Source organism: Stomoxys calcitrans, chromosome 3 (genome assembly GCF_963082655.1).
Source record: "Stomoxys calcitrans chromosome 3, idStoCalc2.1, whole genome shotgun sequence".
NCBI lineage: Eukaryota > Metazoa > Arthropoda > Insecta > Diptera > Muscidae > Stomoxys > Stomoxys calcitrans.
The window spans coordinates 144,874,961-144,891,204 of record NC_081554.1 but is presented as its reverse complement, the minus strand read 5'-3'; the positions used below and the strand labels follow the sequence as shown (position 1 = coordinate 144,891,204).

General features: G+C 37.3%; 1 protein-coding gene across 1 annotated transcript in view; it reads left to right on the top strand.

Moving 5' to 3' along the window:
- Nucleotides 1-9,162: 9,162 nt before the first annotated feature.
- Nucleotides 9,163-16,244, top strand: part of LOC106088824 (uncharacterized) — a 381,905-nt gene continuing 374,823 nt past the window's right edge. The window contains exon 1 of the mRNA XM_059366031.1: nt 9,163-9,971. The gene's annotated coding sequence lies outside the window, so the exon portion shown is untranslated. The remainder of the gene's footprint in view (nt 9,972-16,244) is intronic.

The window sequence follows — 16,244 nt, the reverse complement described above, 5'->3', positions numbered from 1 at the left end:
ACGATGCTGATATTTTTTCAGGGCCAAGTATCTGGGAGCACACCTTACATCCAAACTTAAATTCGTAGACCAATAAAGATCATATGGGATTCGGATAAAAGCACTTATATTGTTAAACTGTTAGTCAAGCGATATACTATTTTCGTAGCATGGTATTTCACTAAAGAAATAAATATTCCAAGGAAACTTTTGTTCCATATAAAGTAAAAGAGGCGCAGCGGATCAGCTAGTATCTTATATATAAAAATCAATTTGTGTTTGTTTGTAGGTTTGTTTGTATGTTTGTGTGTTCCTTATAGACTCAGAAACGGCTGAACCGATTTCCTTGAAATTTTCACAGATGGTGCATACTAATCCCGTGGTTAAAATAGGGTATTACATTTGATATCGGAAGGGGGTGCGGACCCTCCCCCTTACCCTAATTTTCAGAAACGCCACATCTCGGAGATGGGTGGTGCGATTTTGCGTGCTCTCATATAGTACCCTAAAAATAAAAATTTGGTATCCAAATTTCGGATAGGGTACCTAGGGGGGCTGCCCCACCCTAAAACCTACCAATTATATATTTAGACCAATCACGACAATATGGGACTCAAATGAAAGATATTTAGGATAAGAAAACGTATCAGATATCCAATTGACTTTTCTGGGGGTCCACCCCTTCCCCAAAACACACCTAAAATTGGACTTATTTACTGACCATGGGAATATGGGGCTTTAATAAAAGGTATTTGAATGTAGAATACGAATCTGATATCCAAATATGGGACCAATTGTTTGGGGGGCCGCCTCTCATCAAAAACATTCCCCAAAGGGGACAAATTTACGACCATAGAAATATGGAGCTCAAATGAAAGGTCTTTGGAAGTAAAGCACGAATTTGATAACAATATTCGGGAAAATGTGCCTATGGGGCCACGCCCCCCCACAACACCACCAAAATAGTAAGTATTTTCCGGCTATTGCAATATGGGGCTCAAACAAGAGGGTTTTTAAAATGGAATACTAATCCGGTATATATTTTCAAGGCCAACTCACTGAGTGGCCCCCCATCCAACCAACTGTCTAGCGGACGTCCCACCACCTTAACAACCCCCAAATAGGACGTATTTGCTCACCAAGACAATTTGAGTAATTATTCTAGTTTTTAGGGCTAAATACCCCAAACCGGACATATATGCTGACTTTTGCAATAAGGAGTTTAAATGAGATTTGAAAACGAATTTGATATCCAATTTTGAGGGCAATGCCAATATGGGGTTCAAATAAATGATATATAGATATATGAGAATAGAGCACGTTGATGATATATTTTCCAGGCGTAGTGTTTGGGGGACTACTCCAATCCCCAAAACACCGCTAAATTGGGCATATTTACCGATCATGTCTATGTGGAGTTTAAATGAAAGGTATTGGGGGATAGAGCAAGAATTTATACACATTTTCTGGGGGTCTACCCCTTTCCCAACATACCCCACAAACAGCAATTTTTTGCTGACCATCGCAATATGGAGCTCAAATAAAGGTATTTGGGAGTAGAATACGAATTTGATATCCAAATGTAGAACCATGTATTTAGGGCTTAACTCCTTTCCCAAAACTCCCCCCAAAGGAAAAAATAATAAATACCCTTACAGACTAATAACAATATATTTACAACTGTATTAACCTAAGAATTTAAAAATAATATAATTTTCCTTTTTAAACATTCTGGATTCTCAGATAGATCTATAATATCTTTCAGTTGATTAAATTGATAACATAGGTGCCGAAAAGGATCATTATTCGCATAGTTGGTTTTATAATAAGAAATATTCAAAAGATCAAAATATCTGGTAGGTCTGAAAGGAACGTTAAAAAAAATTCGACTCAAAGAAAGCAGGAATCTATTTGGCCATGTATTAATTTAGTCAAAAACGTAATGTTTAGCGTGGTATAACCTATTTTTTAATAACCTATTTTGGGGCCATGTGATTGGGGGACGCCTCATCCTGTAAACTCCTCTTGAGCCAATGGCAATATGGGGATTAAATAAATGGTATTTGAGAGAAGAGCACGATGCTGATATTTTTTCAGGGCCAAGTATCTGGGGGACCACCTCTCCTCCGAAAACACCATTAAATCAGACATCATGAGAATATCGGCTTGAAATGAGGTATTTTAAATCCAAACTTAAATTCGTAGACCAATAAAGATCATATGGGATTCAGATAAAGACACTTATATTGTTAAACTGTTAGTCAGGTTAGCATGGTATTTCGCTTAAAGATCTTTAATTGTCGAAAATAATTATTCCAAGGAAACTTTTGTTCCATATAAAGTAATAGAAGGCGCAGCGGAGCGTGCCCGGGTCAGCTAGTAGAGTATATATACGAGTCTATTCTTGATTGTCGTAAAAATCTAAGACGATCTAGGCATGTTCGTCCGACTATCCGTCCGTCTGTCCGCCTGTCTGTTGAAGTCAAGTTACAGTCATTAAAAATATAAATATTGAGCTGAAACTTTGCACAGATTATATTTTTTCATAGGCAGGTTAGATTCGACGATGGGCTATAGCGCACTATATCTTGATATAGCCCCCATATAGACCGATCCGCCGAATTAGGGTCTAAGACCCATAAAGGCCACATTTATTATACGATTTTGCTGAAATTTGAGACAGCGAGTTGTGTAAGGCCAATGGATATCCTTTTTCAATTTGTCCCACATTGGTCCAGATTTAAATATAGCTGTCATATAGACTGATATCTCGATTTAAGGTTTTGGGCCCATAAAAGGCGCATTTATAATCCGATTTCACTGAAATTTGACTTATGTTAGGCATTTCGACATCCGTATCTTATATGGTTCAAATCGGTTTATATTTAGATAGCTACTAAAAAGATCAATATTTTGTTATACACAATTGAACGATGGCTTGTACAATACTTATTAGTTTTTGGTCTAAATCGGAACATATTTCGACATAGCTGCTATGGGGCATAAGGTATGCATTTTTCACCGGATTTTGATGAAACGTGCTTTAAGTATATACCCGAGGTGGTGGGTATCCAAAGTTAAGCCGGCCGAACTTAACGCCTTTTTATTTGTTATTTGATAAAATAAACAAATTTCCAATTGGTTTAGTTAGTTGATAACCGCTTTTTATACCCTCCACCATAAGATGGGGGGTATACTAATTTCGTCATTCTGTTTGTAACTACTCGAAATATTCGTCTGAGACCCCATAAAGTATATATATTCTTGATCGTCGTGACATTTTATGTCGATCTAGCCATGTCCGTCCGTCTGTCCGTCCGTCCGTCCGTCCGTCCGTCCGTCCGTCCGTCCGTCCGTCCGTCCGTCTGTCTGTCGAAAGCACGCTAACTTCCGAAGGAGTAAAGCTAGCAGCTTGAAATTTTGCACAAATACTTCTTATTAGTGTAGGACGGTTGGTATTGTAAATGGGCCATATCTGTCCATGTTTTGATATAGCTGCCATATAAACCGATCTTGGGTCTTGACTTCTTGAGCCTCTAGAGTGCGCAATTCTTATCGGATTGGAATGAAATTTTGCACGACGTGTTTTGTTATGATATCCAACAACTGTGCCAAGTATAGTTCAAATCGGTCCATAACCTGATATAGCTGTCATATAAACCGATCTTGGGTCTTGACTTCTTGAGCCTCTAGAGTGCGCAATTCTTATCCGATTTGAATGAATTTTTGCACGACGTGTTTTGTTATTATATCCAACAACTGTGCAAAGTATGGTTCAAATCGGTCCATAACCTGATATAGCTGCCATATAAACAGATCTTGGGTCTTGACTTCTTGAGCCTCTAGAGGGCGCAATTCTTATCCGAATGGAATGGAATTTCGCACGACTTGTTTTGTTATGATACCCAACAACTGTGCCAAGTATGGTTGAAATCGGCCCATAACCTGATATAGCTGCCATATAAACCGATCTTGGGTCTTGACTTCTTGAGCCTCTAGAGGGCACAATTCTTATCCGATTTGAATGAATTTTTGCACGAAGTATTTCGTTATGATATCCAGCAACTGTGCCAAGTATGGTTGAAATCGGTCGATAACCTGATATAGCTGTCATATAAACAGATCTGGGGATTTGACTTCTTGAGCTTCTAGAGGGCGCAATTCCTATCGGATTTGGCTGATATTTTGCATGACGTATTTTATTTTTACTTTTAACAACTGTGTCAAATAAGGTTCAAATAGGTTCATCCTCTCATGACCATCAACAAACGTGTTTATTATGGTCTGAATCGGTCTATAGCCCGATACAGATCCCATATAAATCGTTCTCTCTATTTTACTTCGTGAGCCCCAATGGGAGCAATTCTTATATGAATTGGCTGAAATTTTACACAGGTCTCCAACATATAATTTAATTGTGGTCCGAACCGGACCATATCTTGATATCGTTTTAATAGCAGAGCAACTCTTTTCTTATATCCGTTTTTGGCTAAGAAGAGATGCCGGGAAAAGAACTCGACAAATGCGATCCATGGTGGAGGGTATATAAGATTCGGCCCGGCCGAACTTAGCACGCTTTTACTTGTTTTGATTTCAGATTATCATAAATGCAAATTGCAGCTGGACCGGGGTCGCTCCGCTGCGCCTTTTTTACTTTATATGGAACAAAAATTTCCTTGGATTATTTATTTTCAACAATTAAGAAGCTTTTGGTGAAATACCATGCAACGAAAATAGTACATCGTTTGACAAACAATTTAACAATATAATTGTTTTTATCTGAATCCCATATGATCTTTATTGGTATACGAATTTAAGTTTGGATGTAAGGTGTACTCCATTCTTAAAATACTTTATTTCAGCCCAATATTCTCATGATGTTTGATTTAGGGGTGTTTTCGGAAGTGAGGTGGTCCCCCAGACACTGGGCCCTAAAAAAATGTCAGCATCGTGCTCTTCTCTCAATGGTATTTGGTATTTGATATATAAACCCCATATTGCTATTGGGTTTGAGGCTTCCCTCAACAGGATGAGGAGTCCCCCAAATACATGGCCCCAAAAATTGGTTATCCAATTCGTATTCTTATCTCAAAAACCTTTAATTTGAGCCACATATTGGCATGGTCGAAAAATTTTTAGCCTTTGGGGGGTGTTTTGGGGGAGGGGAGATGCCCTAAATACATGGTCTTACATTTGAATATCAAATTCGTACTCTACTCCCAAATACCGTTATTTGAGCCCCATATTGCGATGGTCGGTAAAAAATTGCTGTTTGTGGGGTATTTTGGGAAAGGGTCCCCCAGAAAATTGGTCCCGAAAGTGGGTATCAATTCTTGATCTACCCCCCAATTCCTTTAATTTAAGCCCCACATTGACATCGTCGGTATATATGCCCGATTTAGGGGCCTTGAAAATATATCAGCAACGTGCTCTATTCTCATATATTTAAACTCCTAATGGTCGTTGTCCTCAAAATTGGATATTAATTTCGTTTTGAAATCTCAAATTCCATTCACTTAAACACCTTATTGGAAAAGCCAGCAAATATGTCCGGTTTAGGGTATGGGTCCTAAAAACTATGAATATCGAGCTCCACAGTCTTGAAGACACAAATTGTCTTGGTGAGCAAATACGTTCTACCTGAGGTTGTTATGGTGGTGGGACGTCCCCTAGACAGTTGGTCCCGAATATTGATGTCAGATTTCATTTTTCCATAGTTGGCAAACATTTTCGGTTTGGGAGGGTGTTTTGGGGGATGGGGCGGACACTCAGTAACTTGGCTTTGAAAATGTATATCAAATTTTTGTTCCACTCTAAAACACCTCAATGATCAGCAAATACTTTCTATTTGGGTGGTGTTATGGGGGTGGGGTGGCCCCATAGACACTCTTTCCGAACATTGACATCAGATTCCCGCTTTACTTCCGAAGGCCTTTCATTTGAGACCCATATTGCCATGGCCGTAAATTTGACTTCTTTGGGGAAAGTTCTCGGGAATGAGTGGCTCCCAAACACTTAGTCCCACATCTGGATATCAAATTCGTATTCTACACTCAAATACCTTTTATTTAAGCGCAATATTGCCATGGTCAGTATATAAGTCCCGTTTGGGGATTGTTTTGGGGAAGGTGTGGGCCCCCAGAAACTTTGTTCCAAATTTGGACATCAGATTCGTATTTTATTCTCAAATACCTTTCATTTGAGTCCCATATTGCCATGGTTGGTAAATATGTCCAATTTAGGGATGTTTTGGGGGTTGGGGTGATCCCACAAACACTTGGTCCGTCTATTGGATATCAGATACGTTATTATACCCTCCACCATAAGATGGGGGGTATACTAATTTCGTCATTCTGTTTGTAACTACTCGAAATATTCGTCTGAGACCCCATAAAGTATATATATTCTTGATCGTCGCGACATTTTATGTCGATCTAGCTATGTCCGTCCGTCCGTCTGCCTGTCGAAAGCACGCTAACTTCCGAAGGAGTAAAGCTAGCCGCTTGAAATTTTGCACAAATACTTCTTATTAGTGTAGGTCGGTTGGTATTGTAAATGGGCCATATCGGTCCATGTTTTGATATAGCTGCCATATAAACCGATCTTGGGTCTTGACTTCTTGAGCCTCTAGCGTGCGCAATTCTTATCCGATTGGGATGAAATTTTGCACGACGTGTTTCCTTATGATATTCAACAACTGTGCTAAGTATGGTTTAAATCGGTCCATAACCTGATATAGCTGCCATATAAACCGATCTTGGGTCTTGACTACTTGAGCCTCTAGAGGGCGCAATTCTTATCCGATTGGAATGGAATTTCGCACGAAGTATTTCGTCATGATATCCAACAACTGTGCCAAGTATGGTTCAAATCGGTCCATAACCTGATATAGCTGTCATATAAACAGATCTGGGGATTTGACTTCTTGAGCTTCTAGAGGGCGCAATTCCTATCCGATTTGGCTGAAATTTTGCATGACGTATTTTATTTTTACTTTCAACAACTATGTCAAAAAAGGTTCAAATCCGTTCATAACCTGATATAGCTGCCATATAAACCGATCTGGGATCTTGACTTCTTGACCCCTAGAGATCGCAATTATTATCCGATATGCCTGAAATTTTGTACGACGGATCCTCTCATGACCATCAACAAACGTGTTTATTATGGTCTGAATCGGCTTATAGCCCGATACAGATCCCATATAAATCGTTTTCTCTATTTTACTTCGTGAGCCCCAATGGGTGCAATTCTTATACGAATTGGCTGAAATTTTACACAAGTCTCCAACATATAATTTTATTGTGGTCCGAACTGGACTATATCTTGATATCGCTCTAACAGTGAGCAACTCTTTTCTTATATCCTTTTTTGCCTAAGAAGAGATGCCGGAAAAAGAACTCGACAAATGCGATCCATGGTGGAGGGTATATAAGATTCGGCCCGGCCGAACTTAGCACGCTTTTACTTGTCTAATATTAAATACCTTTCATTTAAGTCCCATATTGTCGTGATTGGAGTATATGTATATATATATATATATATATTTGGTTGGTTTTTTGGTGAGGAACCAAATTGTCGACAATTTGAATCGTTACTTCCACCAGCCGATAAACCACATCAAACTGTAGTTTTTCGGTAATTATTGGTAACTTTTCCAAGACATGCCGACGTTCTTAACCTCAGATGCGACAGTTTAGCTTGTTTACATATGCATTTAGCAAGAAATGAACCTCATCGCTGAACACATATTTTCTATACAATAGTCGATTCCCATTGAGCTGTTGTCACAGAGTAATAAACTTCAACAGTTTATCCAGGGTGAAATTGCATGATATACATAACACTATTCACAGAAGACGTTTAAACACTTAAATCATCATAAGATAAAATTAAATCTCAAATAATAAATATAAACTCCATTTATAAATATAAACTCCAATTATAAACGCTTAGTTTCTGGATCTTATCAGGAGTTGTTTCAATAACTTGACAAATGCTATTCATTGTGGAGAGTGCATGTTATTTTTCTTCGGTGTTGCTCTAAATCATAGCTTTCATAACAGTTACCTAAAAATATCGGAACTTTAATTTTATGAAGTAAAATCGAGGTGATCGAAAATGCAAATAATTTGCCGTAGACTTATCATGATTTCCATTGCTCAAATTTTTTAATTTAAGATAAGATATTGCATGTAGTGGGATAATGTATCTAACATTTAAATTAAACGTTTTGCTATAATATTCAGCACAATGTTACTTACAGTCTCACATTTGCTACAGTACAAGAGGCAACTGGAAGTGTTCCCTTATCCACAACAATATTACAGAGCAAAATATGTGTTTATACACCCTGATTCATATCTCAGATGTTCCTAACTAGGTGAAATGTTTCATATTGGCAATGTGATATTTCATGTGTTTCATTTCAAACGTGGAGACCACCGGAGAAATAATAATATTAACAACACAACTCTTGTTCTCTCTGTTATGGTCTTTACCAAAAAGCCAAGTAGTACTTGGGTTTCCTTTCAGGGTCTCTTTTTCTAGCTTTCTCTTTTGCTTTGTTAAAGTGTGTATCTGGCCCAAAGTATTTTGTACTAAATTTATCTGAAAAGACTTCGTGGGCTTTCACAGCGAAGCAAGACCAAAATTCCTCAACAAAGGATTGTTGTCGTTAACAAGTATATTTTGGCCATACAAAGGGAGAGATTTTTTTTATTTACGAGAGCAAGGGAAATATTTTGGGAGAGAGAACTTATCTAATCGCTCAATGTGTCGAGTTATGTCGTTGTCGTCGTTTCCTTCTACTGTTATGGCCTGGCATAAATTGTTGGCTAACTGGTTGTTTGCCGTTGCCTTACATGAAAAAATCTAACGATTACTGGGTTAAAATTCGGGGGAGTGCGAAATGGTTCTCCGTGCACGACAACTGAACAGCTGAACAGGACTCGTTTCAAAAGATAACAGAAATGTAGATAAGGTAAAGAGCGCGCTTATAAGAATCCATTGAAAAGTCAAACAAAAAATAGAGATACACGATGTAGTAACTTCACAATTTTCAGTTTTAATGATAATGTCAAAACGAGTAGATGTAAAACTCAATACGGCTGAGTAGAGTAGTTAAAGCATTTACGCCGCTCGTCATAAAATCACATAAAAAAGTGCTTAAAAATTAAAAAAAAAAAAAAAAAAAAACGGAAAAAGAAGATACAAAATTCCAAAGGAATTCTCTTTGAAAATATCATTAAAAAATAGTGGAAAAATTAAAAAAAAAACCTCTTACCTTTCCAAAGTTTTGCTGTAAAAACAATATCGTGTTTTGAAATACGACAAGTGTTAGGAGTGTGTTTCAGGGAGTAGAGTGATTTTTGTTTACGTTCTCGTTTTTTGCCAAGACAAACATCGGCTTCCATTCGCTTTGCTAAGAAGATACCGGGAGCTAAAGTAACGCAGTCGAATGTGAAAAAATAGTGGTCTTTAAAAAATGATGCAGAAAAATTAATATTGTATAAAAGTTTTATTTTACAATTCCTATATCATAGATCAAATCGAAGAAGCAATACAAATTTTATACAATCAAAATATGAAAAATTTTAAAATTGTGCTGTAAAGGTGTATTATTGCAGACGAAATTTCTTAAGAAAAATAGAATTTTTGCAATTGAACTAGTGGGCCCAAAACTTTGAAGCCAAAACTGCTGCTGTAGAAGTAGTTCCATCAACAAACGAGGCACTGAAAAAGAAAAGTAGAAAGTCATAACATAAAATCCCATAAATTTCCCTCAGCCTCAAAAGACGTGAAAGCGGGCTAGCACACAAGCCACATAACATACAGCCATTCTACACAAAAACCAACCAAACCAAGGTTGATTTGTAGTTGAAAACTAGGGAAAAAGTATGTGTGAATGTATGAACGAGCTGAAGCAACTGCCGAAGGATTCTGAGAGTTTCGCCCACAAATCATAAAGTTTATGATTTGTTATCCCAAAGGTAAATATATTTCCACGTAGCACAATGTAACTTACAAATGTAGACGAGCTACACGTTTTAGACTCTCTTAGGAGCACATGTAGCAAAAATTTTCAAAAATTCAAAAACCCCCACACACTGTTCTCCTATCCACAGTCGAATAACTTAACTAGAATTGGCTAGCAAAATCCCACACACACACACACACACCCACAATCTCATTCACTTGCTCAACCATGCTGTATTAGAGGACAGGAGATTCATGTTTAGCTGTTTCCTTCCTGACGCAAGACAAATGTTTGTTTGTTTTTAATTCCAATTTACCCCAAGTTATACAAACAAAAGGGATGGCAATTTCAATACAACTGGGATTTTAAACAGTCATAATTTTTTCTTCAGAAAAGGGACCAACTAATGCAGAGGAGAAATCAAATGCCACTAGACTATTTCTAGTAGTTGCTGGTAAATTAATTCCTTTCTGAAATATGTAAAGAAACTTGTACATAACTAAACAAAGCCAACCGTGCAATATTTAAGCTGCTAAGTGCTAGTTTTCAAGATACAACAGGTGAAAAACTACTATTTTTAAAAAATTAGGTTGGTTAAACGAAAAACAAATCATGATAAACAAGTAAAAGCGTGCTAAGTTCGGCCGGGCCGAATCTTATATACCCTCCACCATGGATCGCATATGTCGAGTTCTTTTCCCGGCATCTCTTCTTAGGCAAAAAAAAAGGATATAAGAAAAGATTTGCTCTGCTATTAGAGCGATGTCAAGATATGGTCCTGTTTGGACCACAATTAAATTATATGTTGGAGACCTGTGTAAAATGTCAGCCAATTCGAATAAGAATTGCGCCCTTTGTGGGCTCAAGAAGTAAAATAGAGAGATTGATTTATATGGGAGCTGTATCGGGCTATGGACCGATTCAGACCATAATAAACACGTATGTTGATGGTCATGAAAGAATCCGTCGTACAAAATTTCAGGCAAATCGGATAACAATTACGACCTCTAGAGGCTCAAGAAGTCAAGATCCCAGATCGGTTTATATGGCAGCTATATCAGGTTATGAACCGATTTCAACCATACTTGACACAGATATCATAACAAAACACGTCATGCAAAATTTCATTCTGATCGGATAAGAATTGCGCACGCTAGAGGCTCAAGAAGTCAAGACCCAAGATCGGTTTATATGGCAGCTATATCAGGTTATGAACCGATTTGAACCATACTTGGCACAGTTGTTGGATATCATAACAAAACACGTCGTGCAAAATTTCATCCCAATCGGATAAGAATTGCGCACTCTAGAGGCTCAAGAAGTCAAGACCCAAGATCGGTTTATATGGCAGCTATATCAAAACATGGACCGATATGGCCCATTTACAATACCAACCGACCTACACTAATAAGAAGTATTTGTGCAAAATTTCAAGCGGCTAGCTTTACTCCTTCGGAAGTTAGCGTGCTTTCGACAGACAGACGGACGGACGGACGGACGGACGGACGGACGGACGGACGGACAGACGGACGGACATGGCTAGATCGACATAAAATGTCACGACGATCAAGAATATATATACTTTATGGGGTCTCAGACGAATATTTCGAGTAGTTACAAACAGAATGACGAAATTAGTATACCCCCCATCTTATGGTGGAGGGTATAAAAACGAGGTGCATATGAATCGAAATCGATTTTACTAAAATTTAAGTAAGTTAGAAAAATTATTTATTGGTTAAATGACCACCTCTACCCATGTGCAATCCCCAACGACCTACATCAATAAGAAGAATCTGCGCAAAATTACAAGTGTCAAGACGATTAAGTATTCTTAATATAATTTATATAATTTATAAAGTCGGACGTCAACATATCAAAGTGTTACAAATGGAATTTGTATACTCCCATCCTATGGTGCAGGGTAAACCCAGAGATATTTGTTACTAACATCTGCAAAAATGTTTGCTATTACAACAGAAATTAACAAAAATGGTACAGCAGTACTTTTTGCTAAAACAGCAAGATTTTTTGTTGGTTTTGAAAATAATTTCTATGTTGTATACCTTATTTTATTATTAGGGATTTATAAATCTAAATTTCTATAGTACGATTATTTTTGAACATAAAATTAATAAACAGCAGAAAAAATAACTTCCTAAATCATAATTGCGCTTTCAAACAAAAAATTTACGCCTTAATCTGCCCACAAGCCAATAACTGGCTTAGGTGTATGTATAGGAAATCGGTTTACAGGCAGCTATTTTCATATATCACCCGATTTAGTCCGTATTAATTTAAAAATGTTCAGCGGTGGTTTTCCCCTCCCAATGCTGGCAACATTTGTGAGGTAATATGCAATGTAAAACTTCTCTCCAAAGAGGTGTCGCACTGCGGCACGCCTTTCGGACTCGGCTATAAAAGGGAGGCCCCTTTTCGTTGAGCTTAAACTTGAATCGGACTGCACTCATTGATATGTGAGAAACTTGCCCGTGTTCCTTAGTGGAATGTTAATGGCAAAACTTGCATTTGCAATTTAATACGGTTTTATCAGCTTAAGACTTGTAAATCTGAACCCAATTTCAGCTCTATAGTTTTAGTTTCAAGGAAAGTAAGCTTATCGATTTATATTATTTAATTCACAATTTTATATACACTCTATCATGATTTGAAAGTTATTCAGACTACTACTGTGTTACAGGAATGAGAAAAGCTACAGCATTTTTTTTAATACACCAATCGAATTAAAATCACTTTCTGCCATCATATTGTAATCAAGGTATAGGTCCACAGGGTATTATGATTCAGGGAATTTTTTGTAAGAAAAAGAGATAGACCAGTTGAAATTACACCGATTGACTCAGAATTTAGCCATCATGAACGATAAGATCGAATATTAAATCATTTGGACTAGAGAAGAAACCTATTTCACTGATTTATGATAATATTGCAATAAAGTGGTTTGTTAACTGTCCCGATAAATTCGGCGCATAGAATTCTGTTATTACTTTTAAGTGTACATGAATTTCATACATATTGGTTCAGATTTGAATACAGCAGCAATGTATGCATATATCGCCTATTTTACATGGTCCTATTAACTTTGCACGATTTTCGCATCAGATTACGGGAAGTTAGAGATAAACACTAACGTACTGATTAGAGAGCTATAATGAGTATGATTGTGTATGCTTGATCATCTGTTTTGAAAAAAAGAAGAGAAATTATCGTTTCCATTATAAGCCTTTCTTCATTGTCGGGGCCCATTGTAAAGAGTACAGAGTACAGACCATTGTAAAGAGTATTATAAACAAATTAATTTACGTACATATATAAAATGAATCGGTATAAATACCAATCTTACCACAGTATTCATAACATTTAATGTAACTTTCAAATAGGTTTATTTAATAGATTTCCTTTATAGAACTGTCAAATAACCCTATTTTAATGCTTTATTAAGTTTTATGAATACGGCCTTTAGCATTTATCGTTTTGTTGAATCGGATCGAATCGGAGTGAATCGGATAAAAAATGACCATTTTTTTGCAATATTACTGCAAATCGGACGAACATATGAGAGCTACAATATGTCTAAATCAGAACCGATTTCGAGCAAACTTTATAGACATTGTGGATGTCATCGAGTAAAGCGTTGTTGTACAACGCCGATTTCCACGAAATTCACCAGTAATGTCAAGAGTCATAAAAAACCTTCCAGCCAAATTGCGATAGAATCGGTTAACAAGTGACCAATTTTTTGCATTATTACTGCAAATCCGACGAACATATATGGGAGCTATATCCAAATCTGAAACAATTTTTTTCAATTTCAATAGGCTTTCGTCTCTAGGCCGAAAAACATGCATATACCAAATTTGAAGACGATCAGTTGAAAATTGCGACCTGTAATTCGTACACGAATTAACATGGACAGACAGACAGGCGGATATAGCTAAATCGAATCAGAAAGTGATTCTGAGTCGATCGGTATACTTATCAATGGGTCTGTCTATCTTCCTTTTAGGTGTTACATACAATTCATTAAGTTGTAATACCCTGTACCACAGTAGTGGTGTAGGCTATTACTATGTTCAACGTATGCCTTGTTTACCAATCACTTGCCGTGATACAGAAGAAAACCGAATTTCTATGTCAAAAATTATTAAAGCAATTAATGCCTTGTTTGAAAGGTCAATATTATATTTAATCGCTAACATTTAGACCTATATTTTTTCTGTATGACACATGATCCAACGGCTGCAGGAATTAGCTTATGATTGCCAAGCTTAAAAATACAATATTCCTTTTCCATTTGGATTTATATTTGAAGCCACTATGAACTATAGGCCCGACGGAAAGAAGATTAGAGCAACATTACGTACTGATAAAAGCTTTAGCCACGCTAGAAACGTACTCCTGTTGTAATACTGTTGTCTGGCAATTTCGTTTCAGTAATCAATAAAAAACCTTCATTCTCTGAGAATGAATATCACGTTTTCATGGTCAGAACACTCCACTTTGGGAGAAATAAGAAATAACACAAGTAAAAGCGTGCTAAGTTCGGCCGGGCCGAATCTTATATACCCTCCACCATGGATCGCATTTGTCGAGTTCTTTTCCCGGCATCTCTTCTTAGCCAAAAACGGATATAAGAAAAGAGTTGCTCTGCTATTAAAACGATATCAAGATATGGTCCGGTTAGGACCACAATTAAATTATATGTTGGAGACCTGTGTAAAATTTCAGCCAATTCGTATAAGAATTGCGCCCATTGGGGCTCACGAAGTAAAATAGAGAGAACGATTTATATGGGAGCAGTATCGGGCTATAGACCGATTCAGACCATAATAAACACGTTTGTTGATGGTCATGAGAGGATGAACCGATTTGAACCTTATTTGACACAGTTGTTAAAAGTAAAAATAAAATACGTCATGCAAAATTTCAGCCAAATCGGATAGGAATTGCGCCCTCTAGAAGCTCAAGAAGTCTAATCCCCAGATCTGTTTATATGACAGCTATATCAGGTTATCGACCGATTTCAACCATACTTTGCACAGTTGTTGGATATCATAACGAAATACTTGGTGCAAAAATTCATTCAAATCGGATAAGAATTGTGCCCTCTAGAGACTCAAGAAGTCAAGACCCAAGATCGGTTTATATGGCAGCTATATCAGGTTATGGACCGATTTAAACCATACTTGGCACACTTGTTGGGTATCATAACAAAACACGTCGTGCGAAATTCCATTCTATTCGGATAAGAATTGCGCCCTCTAGAGGCTCAAGAAGTCAAGACCCAAGATCGGTTTATATGGCAGCTATATCAGGTTATGGACCGATTTGAACCATACTTGGCACAGTTGTTGGATATCAAAACAAAACACGTCGTGCAAAATTTCATTCTGATCGGATAAGAATTGCGCACTCTAGAGGCTCAAGAAGTCAAGACCCAAGATCGGTTTATATGGCAGCTATATCAGGTTATGGGCCGATTTCAACCATACTTGGCACAGTTGTTGGATATCATAACAAAACACGTCGTGCAAAATTTCATTCTGATCGGATACGAATTGCGCACGCTAGAGGCTCAAGAAGTCAAGACCCAAGATCGGTTTATATGACAGCTATATCAGGCTATAGACCGATTTGAACTATACTTGGCACAGTTGTTGGATATCATAACAAAACACGTCGTGCAAAATTTCATTCCAATCCGATAAGAATTCCGCACTCTAGAGGCTCAAGAAGTCAAGACCCAAGATCGGTTTATATGGCAGCTATATCAAAACATGGACAGATATGGCCCATTTACAATACCAACCGACCTACACTAATAAGAAGTATTTGTGCAAAATTTCAAGCGGCTAGCTTTACTCCTTCGGAAGTTAGCGTGCTTTCGACAGACAGACGGACGGACGGACATGACGATCAAGAATATATATACTTTATGGGGTCTCAGACGAATATTTCGAGTAGTTACAAACAGAATGACGAAATTAGTATACCCCCCATCTTATGGTGGAGGGTATAATAATAAATAGTAAAATTAATTGTTCACCGAATTATTTAAATATTGGTTCGAATAATATTATTACCTAATTACTCTGCCGAAGACAATCATTATCCGTTCAAATTTATAAATAAGAATATCGCCAATTTACTACTATGTGTAGGTGAAAGGTATTAACATACATACTCGTACATATATAGTCGGCAACGCTACACTTTTGCATTCCCTAAATGGTTTTATTTAAATATGGACCGATTTGGCTAATTG